The sequence below is a fragment of the Natrix helvetica genome, assembly GCF_964273705.1.
Source record: "Natrix helvetica genome assembly, chromosome: 5".
NCBI classification, from domain to species: domain Eukaryota; kingdom Metazoa; phylum Chordata; class Lepidosauria; order Squamata; family Natricidae; genus Natrix; species Natrix helvetica.
In genome coordinates, this window is record NC_138551.1 from 82,230,362 (window position 1) to 82,251,062 (window position 20,701).

Here is a 20,701-nt window from a genome sequence, read left to right on the forward strand (position 1 = left end):
GTATTGCTCCAAGGGTGCCAATTACAATTGGGATAACACATTATTTCTTTTTCCACATCTTCAATTCATGCATCACCAGGTATTGCAATGTCAATGAACCATACTTTTTTCTTTTCAATTATTGTTATGTCAGGTTTGTTGTAGGTTAAGTACCTGTCAGTCTGGATTCTGAAGTCCCACAAGATCTTGACTTTCTCATTCTCTAAAACCTTCTCAACCTGATGGTCCCAGTGGTTTTTGCTGTACTCAAATCCAAACTTTTGGCACAATTTCCAAGTGAATAATCTTAGCAACGCGGTCATGGCGTTGTAGGTAGTCAGTTTGTGAAATTTTGCTGTACCCGCTGATCAAGTGGTTGACTGTCTCATCTTTCTCATTACAGAGGTGACATTTGCTGTTGGTGATAACATGCTGAATTTTTGCCTTCGTGCAGTTTGTGGCTAAGGCTTGTTCTTGAGCTGCCAAAATGAAGCCTTCTGTTTCTTTTTTCAGTACTCCTGATCTTAACCAGTTCCAAGTTAGTTTTTCGTCAGCTTTGCCTTCAATACTTATCAAGTATTGGCCATGCATAGCTTTGCTTTTCCAATTTTCAGCTCGCTTCTCAGTTACTTCTTTCTTATATTCGGCTTTTGACTTAGTTATCTTAGTTGTCCTCCTTTATTTACTTCCTTAATCATTGGTTCTTCACTTTTCTGGATGTAATCATTCAAGCTGTGTCTTTCTTCTTCCACAGTCTGCTTTACTTGTAGGAGTCCTCGACCACCCTCTGCTCTTGGTAGATACAATCGGTCAACATCACTTTTAGGGTGCAAAAGTGTGCACTTTTAGGGTGCAAAGCGTGCACTTTTAGGGTGCAAAGCGTGATTCATTGTCATAAGCTTCCTTGTTTTTCTGTCCAAATTGTCCAAGTCCATCTGGGTCCAGTCAATTATTCCTGCAGAGTATCAAATTACAGGTATAGCCCAGGTATTTATGGCTTTTATGATGTTTCCTCCACTCAGTTCGGACTTCAATATCTTGCGAATTCGTCAAATGTACTTGGCTGAGGTTAATTCTTTGACTTTATTAAGCATTAACTCAGAGGCCTCTAAGATCCCCAAGTACTTGTAGCCTTCTTCTGGTTTTACTGCCTTTATCATTTCTTCACTCTCAAGTTGTATTCCATCATCTTCTAGGACCTTGCCTGCCTTGGTTGCCATTGTTGCACATTTGTCAATTCCAAACTGCATACCAATGTCTTGGCTAAATTATTTTGTGCTTTCAATTAATAAATTCAGTTCAGCTTTTGTTTTACCAAACAGCTTCAAATCATCCATGTACACCAAGTGTGAAATTTTCAGTCCTTTCTTTGCAAGTTCGTATCCACAGTTCACCTTCTTCAAAATGATTGTCAGTGGTAGCATTGAGAGTATAAAAAGTAGGGGTGAAACAGAATCACCCTGGAAAATGCCCTGTTTAATTTCAACTTCACCCAGTTCTTCTCCATTAGCCATAAGCTTCGTTTTCCAGAGGTTCATTGAAGTTTCCATGAATTTTTGTATGTTGCTGCTGATGCCAAAGATTTTCATGCATTTCTTGATCCAGCTGTGGGGAACTGAATCTAACACTTTCTTATAGTCTATCCAAGCCATGAACAGCTTGGTTCGTCTTTTCTTCGAATTCTTTAGGATTAGCTTGTCAATCAGCAGTTGGTCCTTTGTTCCTCTTGAATTTTTGCAGCATCCTTTCTGTTCTACAGGAAGCAAGCCATTTCTTTCTAAGAATCCATAAATTTGGTTTGCAATGATACTAGTAAGGAGCTTGTATGTTGTTGGCAGGTGATTGGCCTATAGTTTCCAGGGTCCTTTCCTTTTTCTTTATCTTTTTGGATCAAAAATGTCCTTCCAGTTGTCATCCATTCATCATTTTCAGGTGTTTTTAAGATCTGGTTCATTTGGGCTGCCAATCTTTCGTGCATACTTGTAAGTGCCTTTAGCCAGAAACCATGTTGTTAATCTGGTCCACGTGCACTTCAATTCTTCACTTTTCTTGACTGCCTTTGCACCATTTCTTTTGTTATTTTTACATCTTCCATTTTATGCACTTTAATAGAATCCTCAACCTGCTTGATCCATGTCTGTTGTGCTTCTTATTGTTTTCCCACAAATTCTTTCAGAATTTCAGAGCTTTCTCTTTGTCAGGCCTTTCATTTGTTGTTATTCCATCTCCACTTTCTAAGCTCTTATAAAACTGGTGCTGATTTGCTCTGCACTGTGAGTTTTCCTTGAACTGAATTATTCGATTTTCATACAGTTTAATCTTTTCAGCAATGGCAACAACCCTCTGCTTCAGCTCTTCAATTACTACCGCAATCTCCTTATTCTCCAAATCGTATCTTGCTTCCAGGTTGCTTTTGACCTGCTTGTTCTTTAGCTGACCTTGCCTTAAGTTCTTCAAGTTGCTCAAGTCTCCATGAAATTTTTTGATCTTCAATTCCAACCGGATTTTCCACTTAGGCTTCCCCTTCTTGCCTCCTTGGTTCCTTTGTATTTTCAACCTCAATTCTTTGGTGGTTAAGAAAGCTGCTGCATACATCAGCTGGTTTGTTTCAGCTAATGTATTGGTTTGAATGGTTTGCACAGCCTCATTGACCTTTTTTAGTACATTTCTCAATTCTTTCCAGTTCACTTGGTTCAGCTTTGGCAAACGTGTTCTTTCAGCATCTTCCATTTGATGCTTTATTTTCTCATCTAATTGAGCGCTATCTGTTGATGCTTGTTCTTCATTGCTTCCTTGTTCTTTATCTTCATCCATTTCAGCAGCCTCTTCCTCAGTTTGCTTTTGAGTCTGCAAATTATCATTCTTGATGTTACTCTTCTTTGTTGGTATACTCAGACCATTAGTTGCTTTCTCTTCAATTCCTGTTAATTCTGCTGTAGTGAAAAATTTGTGGCTCAGAATTGCACGTTGTTGGTCCATTAGCCTTTGTTCACTGATATCACAGTCTGTGTGGTTCACCTTCCAAGTCTGATACATTCGTTTTTGAAATCCATGTTTTCCTGGCTCAGACTGATAGTAAGCTTCCATAATAGAGATGTTTTCTTCCCTAGTCCAGATTTTTCACTTGTTTGCTTCTTCTTCTTCTTCTTCTTCTTCTTCTTCTTCTCTTCTTCTTCTTCTTCTTCTTCTTCTTCTTCTTCTTCTTCTTCTTCTTCTTCTTCTTCTTCTTCTTCTTCTTCTTCTTCACAACAACAACAATAATAATAATAGTTGTTGTTGTTGTTGCTGCTGCTGCTGCTTTTTGCTTGTATTGTTCTATGAAGTTTTACTTTTATAGAACTGTTGGAAGCCAATCAGAACTGAGTTTCCAAAAATGGGAAAACATGTCAAGTTTTATAAACAAACTAATAGCAGGCTTAGTAACTATTTTCAGATCTGGCTGGGCTTATACAGCTGTGTCATTTTGAAAGACTTGTGGCCTCTTGATTTCTTATGTTTGCTGAACATCAAATTTTTAGTGTTCTTTCCAGACTCCACATCTCCATAAATCCACTGAAAGCACAGGAGGAGGTCAAACAAAATAAACAAAAAATTCTAGCCCTGAAAAGTGACCCTGAAGACAAGAAGGGAGAAGGCATGCATGCACCAGTATGAAACGGCCAAGAGGTGGAAGATGGATACGTTGTTTGACTCCTACTGTAGGTTCCTTCTGGAAAAGGAGGGAAAACACTGGCTTGACAACAGTGGAGGATGTTTATCCTGTTGTTGGTTTAAGGCATCCTGCTTCATTCTTAGAACCGGGGGAAAGTCAACAAACTGTGCCTTTTTATCTGTATCTTTAGTCCAAGAAAATAAAACCATCACACTCACTTTTTAACTATCAATTGTGATTTCTGTCAGGATGCTGATTGACATTATCTTGTCTTTATAATATTCAAGCTTATCCCAGATATATTATTTCATGCATATTTTCATAATGAACTGTTGTAAACATTCCTTTCATTCAGCTGAGAAATTGTATCACTGTATATATGGAATTGTTTGGGTTTCAGTTTCCAATTTTTATTGCAGTTGTCATCTCTTTCAAATCTGCATTCTATCTATCTATCTATCTATCTATCTATCTATCTATCTATCTATCTATCATCATCATCTATCTATTTATCACAATAATATATATATATATATGTGTGTGTGTGTGTGTGTGTGTGTGTGTGTGTACATATACATATATACACACACAATATATATATATATGTGTGTGTGTGTGTGTGTTTGTAGATTTTCATGGGTGTAGGTATACTGGTCTTGTACTCAGGTCTTTTCCCATGTAAGATTGAGATTGTCTTGGCAACGTTTTGGCATAAACTCACTCGCCATCCTCAGGCTGGGTTTTGGGCATAAAGCGTGGTCGGAGCTGCCGTCTTTCTATAAATCTTGGTGGGGCTGTGTGGAGTATTGGCATTGTTTCAGTAAGTGGAATGATTGGTTGTGTGGTTGTATCATGATTGGTAGATTGGTGCTGATTGGTGCTGGCTGTGTGCCCATTGTTGTTTCGTGTTGTAATGGCCTGGGTGGTGGGTGGGGCTCGTTTGTTGATTAGCTAGCCAATGGTGAAAGATCTTTATCATTTCATAGAAACAATAAAGAAACAAAACCTACAAACCAGTGACCTACTCGTGAGCTTTGATGTTATATCCCTCTTTACCCAAGTGCCTATAAAAGAAACCTTGACAGCCATCCATAACAAACACAACCCCCCTAAACACATCCTGGACCTGACCAACCACTGCCTAACCAACACATGCTTCATCCATAATGGACAAAGATACGAACAGATAGAAGGAGCACCCATGGGATCACCCCTCTCACCCGTCATTGCAAATATATACATAGAACATTTTGAAACTAATGCCTTAGATAAATCGGAACACAAACCCAAACTCTGGCTTAGATATGTTTTTTTTTTCCAAAAACTTTTATTGGTTTTTACACATATATGGGGAAAGGTAGGTGGATATACCAAAAAAAAAAAAAAAGGCAGCTCCCACACTGGTGTTAGTAACCCATCCAGCACTCACGGTTTTTACAATCTTAAAAACAAATACAAAAGATAAGCAGAAAACAAGATCTTATTCTATAATGTTAACCATGTGTTCAGTCATTTTCCTTTGTCACTTTCTAGAGTATCACCAATTGCTATTTATTTCAAATATTTTTATTTTTGTGATCTGAGCCTTTTCGATATTGCTTCTTCCTCCCTGTCCCCAGATGAGCCTTCAGCCCCCCCTCCTTCTTATCCTGCACCATCCTGTCCCTCCCCCCATCTTCGCTATGTTCATCCTCTAGGAGGGGAGAATTCTTTTTGATGAAGGCTTCAGCCTCCTGTACTGTATTGATTCTAATCCTGTTTCCCTCCCAGAAGATCAACATTCCTTCTGGCAATAACCATCTAAACCAGATTCCTTTATTATATAATTTCTTTGATAAGGAGGTATACTTCCTCCTTCTCTCTTATCTTTTTGGAATCTGCTTAAGAATGGTGATTTCTTTGTCTTTATATATCAATGGTCTCTCCCTTTGGGTCCCAAGTACCTCATCCCTTGTGGTCTTCCTGAGAAATTTAACATGTACCTCCCTTGGAACATTATGACTTCTAGCATATGCTGAATTTATCCTATAGACTAGATCCATATCCCACCACAACTGATTTTTGTCTCTCTTAATATAGTCTGCTAATATTGTGCTCATGATATCTTTAAGGTCTTCATTTTCTGTCTCTGGTGGGTTCTGGAATCTAAGAAAAAGGGACATTCTTTCAAATTCTATTTTTGCCAAAAAGTTTTCCAAGTCTATATTTCCCTTCCATATTGTTTTAATTTCTCCCTCCAGCTCAGCCATTCCCTCCTCTAACACCAAGATTCTTTGTTTATTTTCTGTGATATGATGTTTAACGTCTCTGAGTTCTTCTTTAAGCTCTGTCATTTCTTTTTTCAAGTCATTCTGCCCCCTCATCAATTCTTGAAACATTTGAGTAACAAATAGTTCTTTCAATCCCTCTCCAGCCCCCCTGGCTCTAACAATGATGTAATCTTTGTCTGTTGCATGCTGGGGCTGGAGGAGGCAGATGGGGGGGGGCTGAAAATGACTTGCCCGTCAGTGGTTTCTTTGGCCCCATTTGTTTGAAGTTCAGAGATGTCAGTCTTTTTCCAAGGAAATGGCGTCTGAGGATTGCGCAGCTGTGCCATTCCCCAAAATACAAAACAATGCCGAAAGTGGCCGTTCACAGTTCACAGTTCCAAGGCACCGAGGCAAACCAAATGCAGGATATCTAATAGGCAAAGTTCAGTCGAACCACATTTCGGGGAGAAGGTCTCGGTTTCCTTCAGAGAGAATAATGCGGCTGAAGGTGGTTTCGAAGGGCAGCTTCATTTATAATTAGACAAACAAAGTTGGGCGGGCGCCATCTTAGCTCCTCTTTCCACCGGGAGAAAGAAAACAGAAATCTCTATCCAGATTTTTAAAGAAGAAAGGATCCACAGTCATTCCTGGCAATCATGATAAAGATCTTTCACCATTGGCTAGCTTGAGTGACAGCTCAGCCTTTGTTGTCTCTCTTTTACGGGAGATCTGTCAAATGCCGCTTATTCTGAGGGGGGGTTAAAGAAAAGAAACACCCCCTCTAATCTCCATTCAAATAGGATGAGCACAAAACTTACAGGAGTCTGCTGCTTTCCCCTTGATCGATCAGAGAGTTCAGGATGGGTCCCCCCAACACCAGGATCCTGCCGCACTTCTCCAATTACATTTCCTCCTCCAGGTCCATTCGGCAAAGAGGCGGGCAGCACAATGCTGTCCCTCACCCCCCCTCCACTCCCCGGCCCCTAGGGGAGGCTGAAAAGAACCCCCGCCGGCTGCCGCCTTTCGGGGGGGCTTCAGCAAGCCGCCCTTTGGCAGGGAAACCCGTTCAGGGGCCCCTGTGCTCCTTACGGAGCCAGCCGGGGAGACGAGCGGCAGACAACATGTCTGTTGCCTTCAAGGACCGGAAGTCGTCTCCCCTGGCTTAGATATGTTGATGACACTTTCGTGATTTGGCCACATGGGAAAGAAAAACTGGACAACATCCTCATACATCTCAACAGCCTACACCCCAAAATACAATTCACTGTGGAAATAGAAGCAAACAACCAACTTCCCTTTCTGGATGTCCTAATCTACAAAAAATCCACTGGCTCCCTAGGACCGGAAAAAAAAAATCACAAACCGCTACTTAAATGCACAATCCCATCACCACCCTGCACAGATCAACTCTGTATCTGACCCTCATCTCCAGAACCAAACACCTAGCCGACAAAGACTGAAAATTGAATTACCCACTTTCACAAACATATTAATCTCCAATGGATTCCAAAGAAAAACAATTATCAACCTAATCCAAAGGGAGACTCCCCCCAAGAACCGAGACACAGAACAGGACAACGGCATCACCCTCCTCCCTTACATCAAAGGCACCACAGTTTAAATCAGCAAAATTCTCCACAAACACAATATCAAGACAGTCTTTAACACTGATCAAAAAATAGCCAACATCTTAAGAAACCCCAAAGAGAAAATCCAGCTAGAAAACCAAGGAGTCTACAAAATAACATGCAAAATCTGCCCTGCAACATACATAGGACAAACTGACAGGAGAATAAATGCACGCATCGCAGAACACAAGAACACAATAAGAAAAAAAGAAAAAAAAATTCTTCCCTTTTCCAGTACCTTAAAGCTACAGGACATGTAATTAATTTTGAAGGAACCAAGTTAATGTCCAAAACGTTGCCAAGACAATCTCAATCTTACACAGGAAAAGACCCGAATAGAACAAGACCAGCATACCTACACGCGTGAAAATCTACGAAAACACACACACACACACACACACACACAATTTTATAGCACACATCCTGAAAAACTATTCCTATTTCTACAAACTCAGTTCCCACAGTAGCTTTTTGTTTCTGTAAAAAAAGAATGTTAATATTCTGGCATATCCATTCATCTTAATATATTCCACGATGGTGCCTGATCTACGCAATCAAGTATAGTAAATAAAACTAAGATAAATCTTGTCTTTGGCTCTTTCCATTATCTTCCCTTATGTTTGCTATTTGCTATCTGATCCCATAGCTTCCTTTTCTAAAACCTGCATATTCATTTGGCATTTGTCTCTCCAGATTTCTTTCCTTTTTAAGTTCTGAAATCATAACATTGTTTACATGAAAAACTAAAGCAATTTTCCATGACTAGTTTTGAGTTTTCTTCCCATAACTGTAAAATGTTTTGATTTCTCTGATGGTGTTAAAATACATATCTTATTCCTCTTTTCTTGACATTTTTTCTCCTATTATTGTTGAGTCTTTTTCTTGATGTTGGCAGTTGCATTCATTCACTATGTATACTGTTTATTGCTCAAGGCTTTCATCTTCCCTCTTGCTTTCACTAACATGATAGTTTGTTCAGAAAACCACTTGGAGCTTTTCCTCTTGGAAAGGCTGAGAATATTTTTGTATGCTTTGGTTCTTACGATATCTCATATCTCCTCTTTTAGCTACTCATGTTTCCTTTCACTTTCTTAGCAAGCACCTAGAAGCCAAGAGGAACGTACGTGCAAAATTTCAACTTTGTAGGCTGGAGATATATATAAAAATAATCTAGATTAGTAGAACCCAATCAAATGTAAATGTTAAAAAGATCTATGTTCAAATTCTAGATCATCTAATGATTAAAGTGGGGCATCATTTATATTTTTTTAAAAATCAGATTATTATAGACTGGTATGTCCCCTCAGTTTACAGCCGGTTACAATGTGATCTACAGTTTGATGTGGGATTCCACAGTCACACCGAGGGAAGGATACTATGCCCCATTTATACCAGCAGAGCCATGTGAGGTGTGAGTCCCATTTAGGATTGTCACTTTTTAAAGGGTCATTTATATGTCTTCCTATAAATGGGTATTCAGCAACCCATATGGCTTTTCATTGGAAATTGATGTTAAAGTTGTTGGGCAGATGTTGTGCATAACACAATATAAGCTCCATTATGACCGCAAAAATATTCTATCCCGATGCTATGGAGACTGGCATTTTGATATGTAACAAGCAATCTTATTTTTCTACAAGTTACAAAACATCAGATAAAGAACTGTACGTCAAACAAACTGGGATAAATTTGATGTGAAGTCAAGATTAGCCTGAAATCGAGTTTATTATAGCCAATATTTCTTTCTCTTTCCTTGTTAAGTAATAATAATCACAATCTGTACTGATTTTACTACTGACAAAAACTTTTTCATAACTCCAAGAAAGAAAATGATTGATCAATAAAAGCATCGAAGGTAACTAGTTCTGTCAGGGAGCAAACATTGACTTAACAATAAAATTCTTCCTGAAATGCTCATATAAAATTTCTTAAACTAATCATATAATATATTGATACAAATACTTCAGACGATTTAAATGCTTGTTTAATAATGTATCATGAACAAACTCATTGTCACATTCAACATACACCTCTGTTTTTTGTCATGCGTTGGTGAAATAGTTTCATAGGAAAAATAGATGTCAAGATTTGATATCAGATGATTATATATCTATATAACTATAAAACATTTGAACATATATTTATGCATGTAGAATTTACTTGCTGCACTTATTGTTCATATGCTATCATACATACCCTTGAAGCAAGTCTCAATGAAATATTTTTATCCTGATTTAGGTTCAAGCAGATTTATTTTCTGTAAATGTGTGCAATATGTAATTTTTATCCATACACACACACACATAAATATATGTATATGTATATGTAGATTTTCAGGGTGTATGTAGGTATGCTGGTCTTGTTGTATTCAGGTCTTTTCCCGTGTAAGATTGAGATTGTCCAGGCAACGTTTCGGCGAGGTCTCACTCGCCATCCTCAGGCTGGTGTTTTCGGCTTAAAGTGTTGTCGGAGCTGCCGTCTTTCTATAAATCTTGGTGGGGGGGGGTGTGGAGTGCTGGCGTTGTTTCAGTAAGTGGATTGATTGGTGCTGGCTGTGTGTCCGTTGTTGTTTTGTGTTGAAACACCCCCACAACATGAATAAACATGATGATACCTCCCGCCTACCAGACATCTGGAAACCAGCCCTAATCAACAAATGAGCCCCACCCACCACCCAGGCCGTTACAACACGAAACAACAATGGACACACAGCCAGCACCAATCAGCACCAATCTACCAATCATGATACAACCACACAACCAATCATTCCACTTACTGAAACAACGCCAGCACTCCACACACCCCACCAAGATTTATAAAAAGATGTCAGGTCCGACCACGCTTTAAGCCCAAAATCCTGCTTGATGATGGTGAGTGAGACCTCGCCGAAACGTTGCCAAGATAATCTCAATCTTACATGGGAAAAGACCCGAATACAACAAGACCAGCATACACAGAGAGAGAGAGACAGACAGACACACACACACATACACACACGATTTTAGGCAGTGGTTGTTGTTGTTTCGTCTTTGTCTTTTAATTCTTATTAGCATAATAACATTTGGAGGGCCAACACAGATTTGATTTTTGCTTTTGCTTATCTGATAAGAAAACAAATGTACCTGAACTGTTTAGGATTACTCCACTTCCCAGAAAATGCTGTTGTTCCATTGCCTTTAGAGACATTCTGTAAGAAATTATGAAAAGGACTAATTAGATTAACAGAAAGTGAAATAACCTTTGCAAAGATTAGACAAGTGCTTCTCAAATATATTAAATAACTAGTTTACCTTCTAAAGTGCTTTAAGAATAGAGCTTATATTTCAACTTTTAAATCTACTATAGGGCATACAAACATTATTTAATCAGAAATGAAAACTGAACAGTTCTATATTTTAATTTTAATATTATATGTAGAAAATGTAAGAAATTGTTGGAATTGTTGGAAATTGTTGTTGAGCAAGTCAGTAGAAAAGGAAAGAAACTATTTGCTGTTGACTTAGATCTCATAGAATTGTGTAAAGGAGAAAAATATCACAATTTACATTTTGGAAAAATGTAAAGGTACACAGATTCTTCAGTTGAGTAAACATAATTTATCAAAAGATTCTGTTCTCAAGCTTGAGATTACAGTGTTTGTGGAGCTCTTTTCAACTCTTTTAAAAATATTATTGATGAAGTTCTGTCTGAGCGACCATGTTTCTTAAATTATGTGTTTTAAATATTGTAAGTTGCCTAGAGCCTTTTGGAAGTTGGACACCCTCAAAATCAAATTACTTACACACCTTACTTCACTTCCAATGTCAACAGATCAAAATGTTTCAACAGAAATTAATAAACTGTCTCCCGCTGTGGCCTTATTTATGAGTTTGAATAATTATTGAAGCAAACCATTCGAATTTAGCAAACCGCATCCTTATAGGACTGGTTCCTCATAACTCCAAAGCAGGTTCTGGCATTTTATATGTAGTGGCTTCTAAAGCTACTCACAGTTCAATCTTTTCCTCTAATGATTATAAAACCTCTTCTTAGTGTAACTCAGAGGTTATTTCTATAGAAATTTTTTTTTAAAAAAAAACACCACTACTGCATGGAATGAGGGAAAAAATATTTTGTCAGATCTAAGCATGAACTTAAACTTGCCTGCTTCTCCGAGTGAGTGATCTCTTAGACTCTGTCATCTCCCTAACACTCTCAGGGTTTTTTCTTACTTTATGGATATCCTTCAACAGCAAAATTAATAGCTTATGCACAGTATTACAAATGAATGAAATATTCTGATTGATTATATGAAGAAGTGAGGAAGGGAATTATGTAGGATTGAAACTTGCCATTCTAAGCTACAGACCCACTACTCCCACATATATACAATATGATTCTAGATTCCCCTATTCTGAATTTAAATCTGTATAAATCTAGGAGTTTCTCTGTTTAATAATTATTAATTATTTCTATTTCACAGAAAAGACTTTGACCACAAAGATGCCCATCTTACTTTTACTATTCAACAAAAAAGGAAGAAATTGTTTTAGAAATCCAAAACTACAAATTTGTTTCTTTTTGAGTAATTGTGCACAGTGAGTAACAATTAACTCCAGAACTAATGCAACATTTAAAGACAAAACTGAACAAAGAAGAAGCAAGATCTCTTAAGTCAATAATTTTGAGTGAAAATGTAAAAGGAAACATGTATTGTTTATATGCAGAGCTGTACTAATTGTAGGATTCCCAATGGGATACTATATTTATTTATTTTCATTTTATTTCTCTCCTTGCCCCATTTAAATGTTCTGTTGTCATCTTAGGAATGCAAAATTCAATTCTAAATAAGAGACATTTTAATAGAATTTTTAATCAGTGCTTCATGGTATATAATTTAATTTTCTTTAGAAATTAGAAATACTCAAAGCTAAAATAAAGCTTAAGAACAGCTAAATAAATACCCTTTGTATTTGTTCTCTGTGCTACTCATTATGATGTACATTGTAAGTTTCTATGGAAAGTAGATATGATTGTCTCAGAAATCTTTTGTTACTTTTTTAAAAGTGCCAATTATGTAGTTATATGCAATTCTTCATTAGGGTTTCTTTTAAGGATATGCAGCTTTTTTAGTAATAGAAGTCAATATCAATTATAGAGATTAATTTTAAACCCCTCTACTGGTTCTTAATCTCCTTTTTCTAGCCTGCCTCAAAAGCCTTGAATTTAGCTTTTCCAGAAATGAGTCTTACTTGCTACATGACACATTACCTTTGAAATTCTTTGAATGTATTTCCATAAATACTGCACAAATAAGATATCAGGGACTATATTTCAAAAGTTAACAAAAGGTTTATTGGACATTTGTGTTTGTAGAAGTAAAGGCTGTATGACGTAAAGAGTTCTACAAACTATGTTGCTTTATAAATACTCTGAATAAATCTAAGCAAAATCTAATAAATGAGCAAAATGATACTCCATTTCTAAAGTCCTTTTCAAAGTATAAGTATAATCTTTATTGTCATTGTACTTAAATACAACAAAATTGGTTAGAGTAGATCAGTTCAGTGGTTTAGGAGAATGAAAAGCAACTATAGGACCTGTTCAACTCTACTGTTTCCTTGGTACATGCAAGAAACTCAAGGTAAAAAGCAAATTTCCCTGTTTCTAATCAATTGGGCATTTAGAAGTTATAAGTAGTCCAGGCACCGATCTGAAACTCCAGTTCAACCATTGGCATGCTTTTCAGCAAAGCAGAGATTAGATTGGCTGTGACTATAAATTTTCCATAGAGTAGATTCAGAGAGAGCAGAAGTATGGAAGAAAGGCTATAGCCGTGATGGCGAACCTAGGCCACATGTGCCACAGGTGGCACACAAAGCCCTCTCTGCGGGCACGCCAGTTGTCACCCCAACCCAGCTCCACTGTGTATGCATGTGTGCTTCCCCCCAGCCAGCTGGTCTTTGGGTCTCTGCCATGCATGCATGCATGGGGGGAAAGGCACACATGTGGGACACATGCGTGCATGCATGGGGATTGCATTTTGGGGTTCACATGCATGCACATTCCCCCCGTGCCTGTTTTGGCCTGGAAGGCCTCCTGCACCAATCTGGAAGCCAAACATGGGCAAGGGTGGGTGTCGGATGTGCAGGGGATCCATGCACATGTACGGGGATGGAGCGCATGCACAGGGACACTTACATTGCATTTCTGGGTTTTGCATGTGCAAAAAGGTTAATCATCACTGGGCTACAGTATTAGAACAAAGTGCAAGAATTCTCAGCCTTCTTCATTCCATCCTCATTTTGGACAATTACCACAATTTTATATTAACATCCTTCTTTCCTTTTCATATGACCTGAAATCAAGTGGTTTGGTATCTGCCACCATCACTAAACTGCAAGGAACATACTAAGAATTACTTGAGGTAACAGCATTGACAGCAAAAGGCTGAAATAGCTTGGGCCTTCCATGATTAATTTTATTGAAAAAAAATTTCAAACTTATTTGTACACTTATAAAATGTATCCTGCTTAAGTGAACAAATACAACTTTAGATGATGATGGCTCTGCTTTAACAATGAGGAAACAGAATATAGCTTTGAAGTACTGTATATATTCAGAATGCTATTCCTTGAGCCACGCACACTAAATCTCTAGCAAATGCAATGCCTTCCACAGAGTAAGCCAGCATTATCCTTACTAATAAGCAGATACATAAAGGACAGATCTATTATACATTCATTGAAAAATGTAATTCCTGAGTTGATCATGCTCTAAAATAAATCAACTTTCCAAATCAGATGACCTAACTGAGTCACTTGTTCCGAAGCAGATAATTACGTTGGGAATCATCTACCCACAGTCTATAATTTTTCGTTTTACTGTTCCTCCTTGAGTCCAATATGATGGTCAGTCATTGGTTTGGGGTTTCCACAATGACTCATATGATACAGAGTAGTAGAGTGGGATTTAATGATCAGTGGGATGCATCCTCATTCTGAATACCTTAATGACTTCCACCAAAAAGTGAATATAGAGGATAGAACAGTACACCCTGTAAAATACTACCACTTAACTATCAAGAGGTTGGGTATGATCATCCAATAAAATCCTCTGTTCATAGCCTTGCAGCTAGAAGAGGAATAATTATCAATCTGTGTTTACAACTCTCAGCCTGAAAAACCTCTTCAGAAAGGCAGTGACGACAGTGATTTCAAAAGCTGCTGAGAGATCAAGTGTCACACTTGGAAGCCATCTTGGGCATTGGATCTTCAGGTCTGCCACATTTAGTCTGTGGGAAACTGGGAGGGAGGATTGTATGGAGCTGGGGAGGTATATAGTCATAATAAAATTCCTTTCTCTGAGAGTCAAAAACATTCTGCCCGGCACCTGGAGGGGTGTGACTGGGAGGCATCTCCAGTTTGGACTGTGCTTTGATTGGAACATGTGATGGACATGTGGGTGCTGGTTAGGTGCTTGGATTTTCTTTTGGGTGGGGAAAACTTGGAAACTTTCAGATTCAGGTTTTCCCAGATGTGCCAATATGACATCTCTAATAAAATGGAACTTGAGCAACTTGTAGCCTTGGAGCAACTTGTAGCCTTATTTTGTTGGGGGTGTTACTTGGAATCCTGATATAAAAGGAGAATTAACCTAGTGGCATTCTCTGACTCTCTTCTTTCCAATTAAGAAGACTCTACAATATCACATTTTCCCATTATTTCTCAGGATGGCATAGGCTGCTCTGTCCAACATACAGGAATGAGTCTGGAAACTTCCCGAGAGGAGAATTTATCTACTAGATGACAATTATTTCAAAAGAAAAGGATTCAGAATTAAATGTAACTGTACATACTTGTGGTTTTAAAATATACTCAAAAATTAGGTTCAGCTTATCTGCTGACCACAGGACAGATTTTTTAAAACCTGTCATGACCTTAAAATTATTTGCTTGTAATGCATGTTTCATGATATTTTGGTTGAAATTTTGAGACTGGTTTATCCGCCAATGAGTTTATGTACGTAAAAATGTTACATCACCCAGAATGGATATTTTAAGGTTATCCTTGTTGTTCTGTCATCATTTTTGCTGAAGCTTAATTTATAATTTGTGTTCCTTTACCAAGACCTAAGGTAGATATTACTTAACCCACTTTGGGAATGTATTTGAGGCTTCAAAAATATTCAACCATGGGTCTGTCTCCTTTTTTTTTAAAGTTTACTTATCCTGGATATGAATCAGAAAATTTCAGAAGATTTCATTAGGAAAAAAACCCAGAAAAGGCTAAAATGATGTAACTTGTTTCAATCAGAAAGGAATATAACTTGCAGGTTATTTAGCATATTATGTAACAAATACCCCATGCAAATTTAAGAAGTCAATGCAAAGATTTTGGCTTTTCACCATTAAAATCAGTGCTTAGTTTTTAAGTGATTTCTTTTTCTTTTTCAATTTCTATACCTGGCAGTAATGAAATTGGCACTAAAAATAGCTCATATTGTGAATAATATCCATGGGAAGTTTCAGATAGGTTCTGCAGGCTTTGTGCCAAAGATGAGGAAAAGGCATAATGGTTACAGTACAGTAGTTTGCCAAAGACGAAAACTAGAGAAAAGCCCATGAGATTAAATAAGCATTTGCTTGTTTCTTCTCAACAACTTTGAAAAACCCCAAATGCAAGGAGGGACAACTCAATGGGCGCAATACTTTGGAAAGTGGATCAAGCAATTCTTCGAAATAGGCAAATTTGTATTAGGTATGTAGGTAAATATGTATTTTTTATTTTTTTTAGATTTGGTGGATCTGAGTTATACTTTTTATTATTATTATTTTTCCCAACTCAATGAAATGTTGAAAAGAAATTATGTAATTGGACTTAAACTGTACATCAGTGCAACTATTTGAATACTGAACAGAACTGGATCAAATTTCTTGCTGCTGGTGGTGATGTGGAATGGCAAATGAAGACTAAAATGAAAAATGGACTGGATTTCAAGCCAGGCACTGTGAGAAAAATGTTCAGGTTTTAAAAAAAAACACCTCAATGCAGTCCTATTTATTTATTTATTTATTTATTTTATTCTTCGCATTTCTAAACCGCCCCCTCTCCCAAAAAGGGGAAAGGCAGCTAGACAATGGCTTGTAACATTGCTTATTTCTCCATTCCAAGCTCCATCTTCCCATTTTTATTCCTGATCAGAATGATACCATGATTAAAAAGCTGGGAAGAATTCTTGCAGCCAGCTCTGCTAGTTTTCTCTCTTTTGGAGACAAAGCCATTCTACGGCTTACATTATACTTAAATACATTCCATGCTACTTTTATTCATCACGTTCAGCAACAGAAGGTTTTGGGAACTGCAGAAAAGAAGATTGGATAGCATGAGAAACACTGAAGCTTAAAAAGATAATACACTCTTGTTCCAGTGTATCCCAACAGTACTCAGAATCTGAGAAGACCCAAAGTATTTAGTTGTCTCACTAATTCAGGTCATATTTTTATGCCATTTATAGTCACTCAGCAATGAGATGGGTGGTATATAAGTTTAATTAAAAATAAAAATGAATAAATAATTAAAGTTCAGTCATTATTTACTTCATTATTTTCTTCTCCCCAAAACAATTAAAAAACAAAAATAGAAATTATATTTACTCAAATGCCCTAATAAAAATATTACTTCTAAGAATTTTGATACAACTAAGTTTTCAAAGATTTCTCCACCACACCATAATTTGTGTGTTTGGGTCAATCAGTTTGATTTCACTGCATTGATTACTTTGATGGAAATAACTGAAATCCTGTTCCACCAAAATACAATTATTCAAAATTAGTTAATTGATTAAAATTAATAAAAAGTTCAAAGTACCATTAGAACAATTAATGGAACAACTGCCTTCAGATGTCTATGGAGATTCTCAGTCATCCAGCTCATGGTTGTCCCAAAGGTACTTCTTCAAAAGGCAACTGGACTTCCTTTGTTTTTCCTTGAAGACTCTTCTTGGATGAGAAGCAGCTTCTTGGATGAGAAGTGCAAAGAAGAACAAAGAAAGTCCAGTTACCTCTTGGAAAAAGCATTTTTGGGACTGCCTCCAGAAAATGTGAGCGCTCCAACACTGGAGATTTTTAAGAAGAGATTGGACAACCATTTGTCTGAAAAGGTATTGGGTTTGCTGCTTAAACAGGAGTTTAGATCAGAAGACCTCCAAGATACCCTCCCAACTCTGTTATTCTGTTATAAGAAAGTTTATTCTGAGTTCAGATCAGATCACATTATTTTATTATTCCCCATGGTTTCTGAGATAGAGAACAAACTCATTATATCTGTAGGCAGAGAAACGTGTTTATGTTTGTTCAATGAAACCAAAGAACACTTGGAAAATGAATATACTAAAAAACAATCTGGATTGCTGTAGCCAGAAGAAATAATATAAGAGCCATAAAACATAATCTAGAATGGGGATTACATTTTCCTCATCTATAACAACAACATCAGGAGGAAGGGCCCTAGCTGTTATATTTTTGTTTTTATTTTGATCATGCTGATAGAGCACCAGCATAACCAGTTTTTTTTAAAATGATATGTAACCACTAACTCTCTGACAGTTTTTACAGGGTGATAACGTTCATCAGAAAGTTAATGAGAATATTCATATTTAAGCAAGCATATCTGGGGAAATGCTGACTTGAAACAACACACTGTTCTTACTATTAATTTTTTATTCTCATTAATAATACTACTTGGTGTTTGTCAAGAACAGACTAATAGCATCTATGCTGTCTCCCCTTTCCCTTAAATCAGATACTGCAATTTAACTCAAGGAATGGGTAATAAGACTTGCTTTTCCATTATCTTCATTTTAAAGGAAAATGATCAAAACAGATTTCTAATCTGATGCTGTCCTCTCTTGATGTAAATTCGCAAAACCTCAGAGTATTTAATGGTATCAGTAGTTCACTCTCTGTTACACAAAATCAATACTGCTATCTTGATAGCATATAGCACTGCAAAGAAAGTATATGCAAAACAACTTGGACATTTTGATAATAGGACTAAAATCATAAGATTGCTGCTTTTAACTCATTCTCTTTCCCTAAATGAGTGCTTTAATCTTGGCTGTCCCCTCCCTCTTTTCTTGGAAGATTACCATTGGAATTATACCAGAATCATCTTCATTCAACTAACCTTGTGAATGAATATTCTTCTAATTCGTAAGTGATATGATCCTAATATATGAAGAAAGGAAGTGGTGTGTATGTTAAAAAAAATCCTGGGAAAACATGTTGTGTGAAACCCACTCACTATTAAGAGCTTTGTTTGAAAAAAAAACCATATTCTTAATAATAGCCATGCTGCGCATTGTTATTCTATTCTGTTATTCTAACTATTTCATCTAAGTAAAGTGGTCATTGGTATAAAATAACAGGGGAAATAATTCTGAATTATTTTGTTTCATATGATGTTGATCTATGATTATTTCACAAAATGTGGCTGTGAAATATAGAATCTATATAGTAAGCCTTATTTACTAAGTGAACTGTATACTTTGTACAATTGTGTTAAGTAACTAGGTATTTGAATTCAAAAATGTTGGGGATATACAGCAGAGCAACAGAATAATAGAGTCAGAAGGGACCTTGGGAGGTCTTCTAGTTCAACCTTCTGCTCAAGCAGGGGATACTATACCATTTCAGACCGATGACTGCCCAATCCCTTCTTAAAACCTCAGATGCTGGAGCACCCACAACTTCTGAAAGCAACCAGTTCTACTGATTAATCATTCTCACTCACAGGAAATTTCTCCTTAGTTGTAGATTGGTAAACACTTGTTAATTATAAAATGGGCTGATGCTTTCTGAAAAAAAGGGAGGTATTTAATTCATTCACAGTAATTACTTTGCTTGCAGTGCTTTATCTTTTTTTTTTCCTAATCAAAACTGCATTCCCCAGCTAACCCCCATTTTTGTTCTTTCTTTTCATACCAGATATTGGTTCCGCCTCCTTTCATTCATTGATTACAATCACATTTCATTGCATTTCTCTGCTTCTGAGACATAAATCTCATGTAATCCACACTCCATAATAAGCAAACCAAGAAAAAATAAAAGTAAGAAGTTCCATTTCCTAACTCTGAGGTAATGAATAATGGCGTTGTAATAGCACCTGGGGAATATTCTGTCACAAGAAATAAAATGCTATTACTCTATATACAACTTATCTCTATTAAGGTACACACTTTGTACCATTTGACTTAAAAATACAATGACAGGTTTGGTGAAATAAAGCAAGACGACTCTAGAATTTACTAGTGTTTTCATTTTTGATGGAATTAATCCAGGCTCAAAGTTTGTGTCTCTTAGCAAATGTCCAGCTTGATCCCATTCCTATTCATGAAAGCTCCTGTGGATGGGAGGATTTTTCAGGACCTAATGACAGTGTCTTTTGTCCTCCTTCCTAATTGTGCCTGTGTTGGCCTTGACAATAAGGGATCAAGATATCTAACTGCATGGTATGGATTATTCTAGGTAGCAAAAGTCATGGTAAAGAACAGAGGTCTCCAACCTTGGCAACTTTAAGACTTACGGACTTCAATTCCCAGAATTCCTCATCCAGCTGGCTGAGGAATTCTGGGAGTTGAAGTCCACAAGTCTTAAAGTTGCCAAGGTTGGAGACACCTTGTAAAGAATACTTTGAAGGTTATAATAATTTGCATGTTCCTAGTGAGGAAAATATTGCAGGTGTCAGCAGAGGTTGGAAATATTGCAATTGTTAGCAAATAATATCTAACCTTTAACCTGGAAAATAATCAGACATCATCATAGTAAACTACTGATTCATTCAATCTGTAAATTTCAGCATTGACCGTAAATCACAGGACATAGAAGTTCTGCATTATTTTGTTTCATGATGTTGATCTATAAAATTTCCAGTTTATCCTATAGCGTCAACTTAGACTGAGAAAAAGGATAAAGATGCCACTTCTTAGAAATGATGTATCACAAATTCTGGTTAAATATAAATAGTAAAAAGTAACATTTTTGAAATTATTAATTTTGATTGAAAAATATTCATATCGTAGATATTGCTGCATATTTACCTAAGAAAATTATGAAGCAGAGACTTTTTTCATGTACACAAGAATTCCACCCTCTTACTTGAAATAATTTCCACATTTAAAAAAACAACAACATTCTTCTTCCTCTTCCTATTTTT

The 20,701-nt window shown here is 36.9% G+C and overlaps 1 protein-coding gene across 6 annotated transcripts in view; it reads right to left on the minus strand.

Moving 5' to 3' along the window:
• The window catches only part of PCDH15 (protocadherin related 15), a gene marked incomplete at its 3' end in the record, with an annotated part of 825,229 nt that overhangs the window by 533,490 nt on the left and 271,038 nt on the right, over positions 1 to 20,701 (minus strand). For all 6 annotated transcript variants that reach the window (XM_081954012.1, XM_081954014.1, XM_081954013.1 and 3 more), the window contains one exon: positions 10,631 to 10,695. The remainder of the gene's footprint in view (positions 1 to 10,630; positions 10,696 to 20,701) is intronic.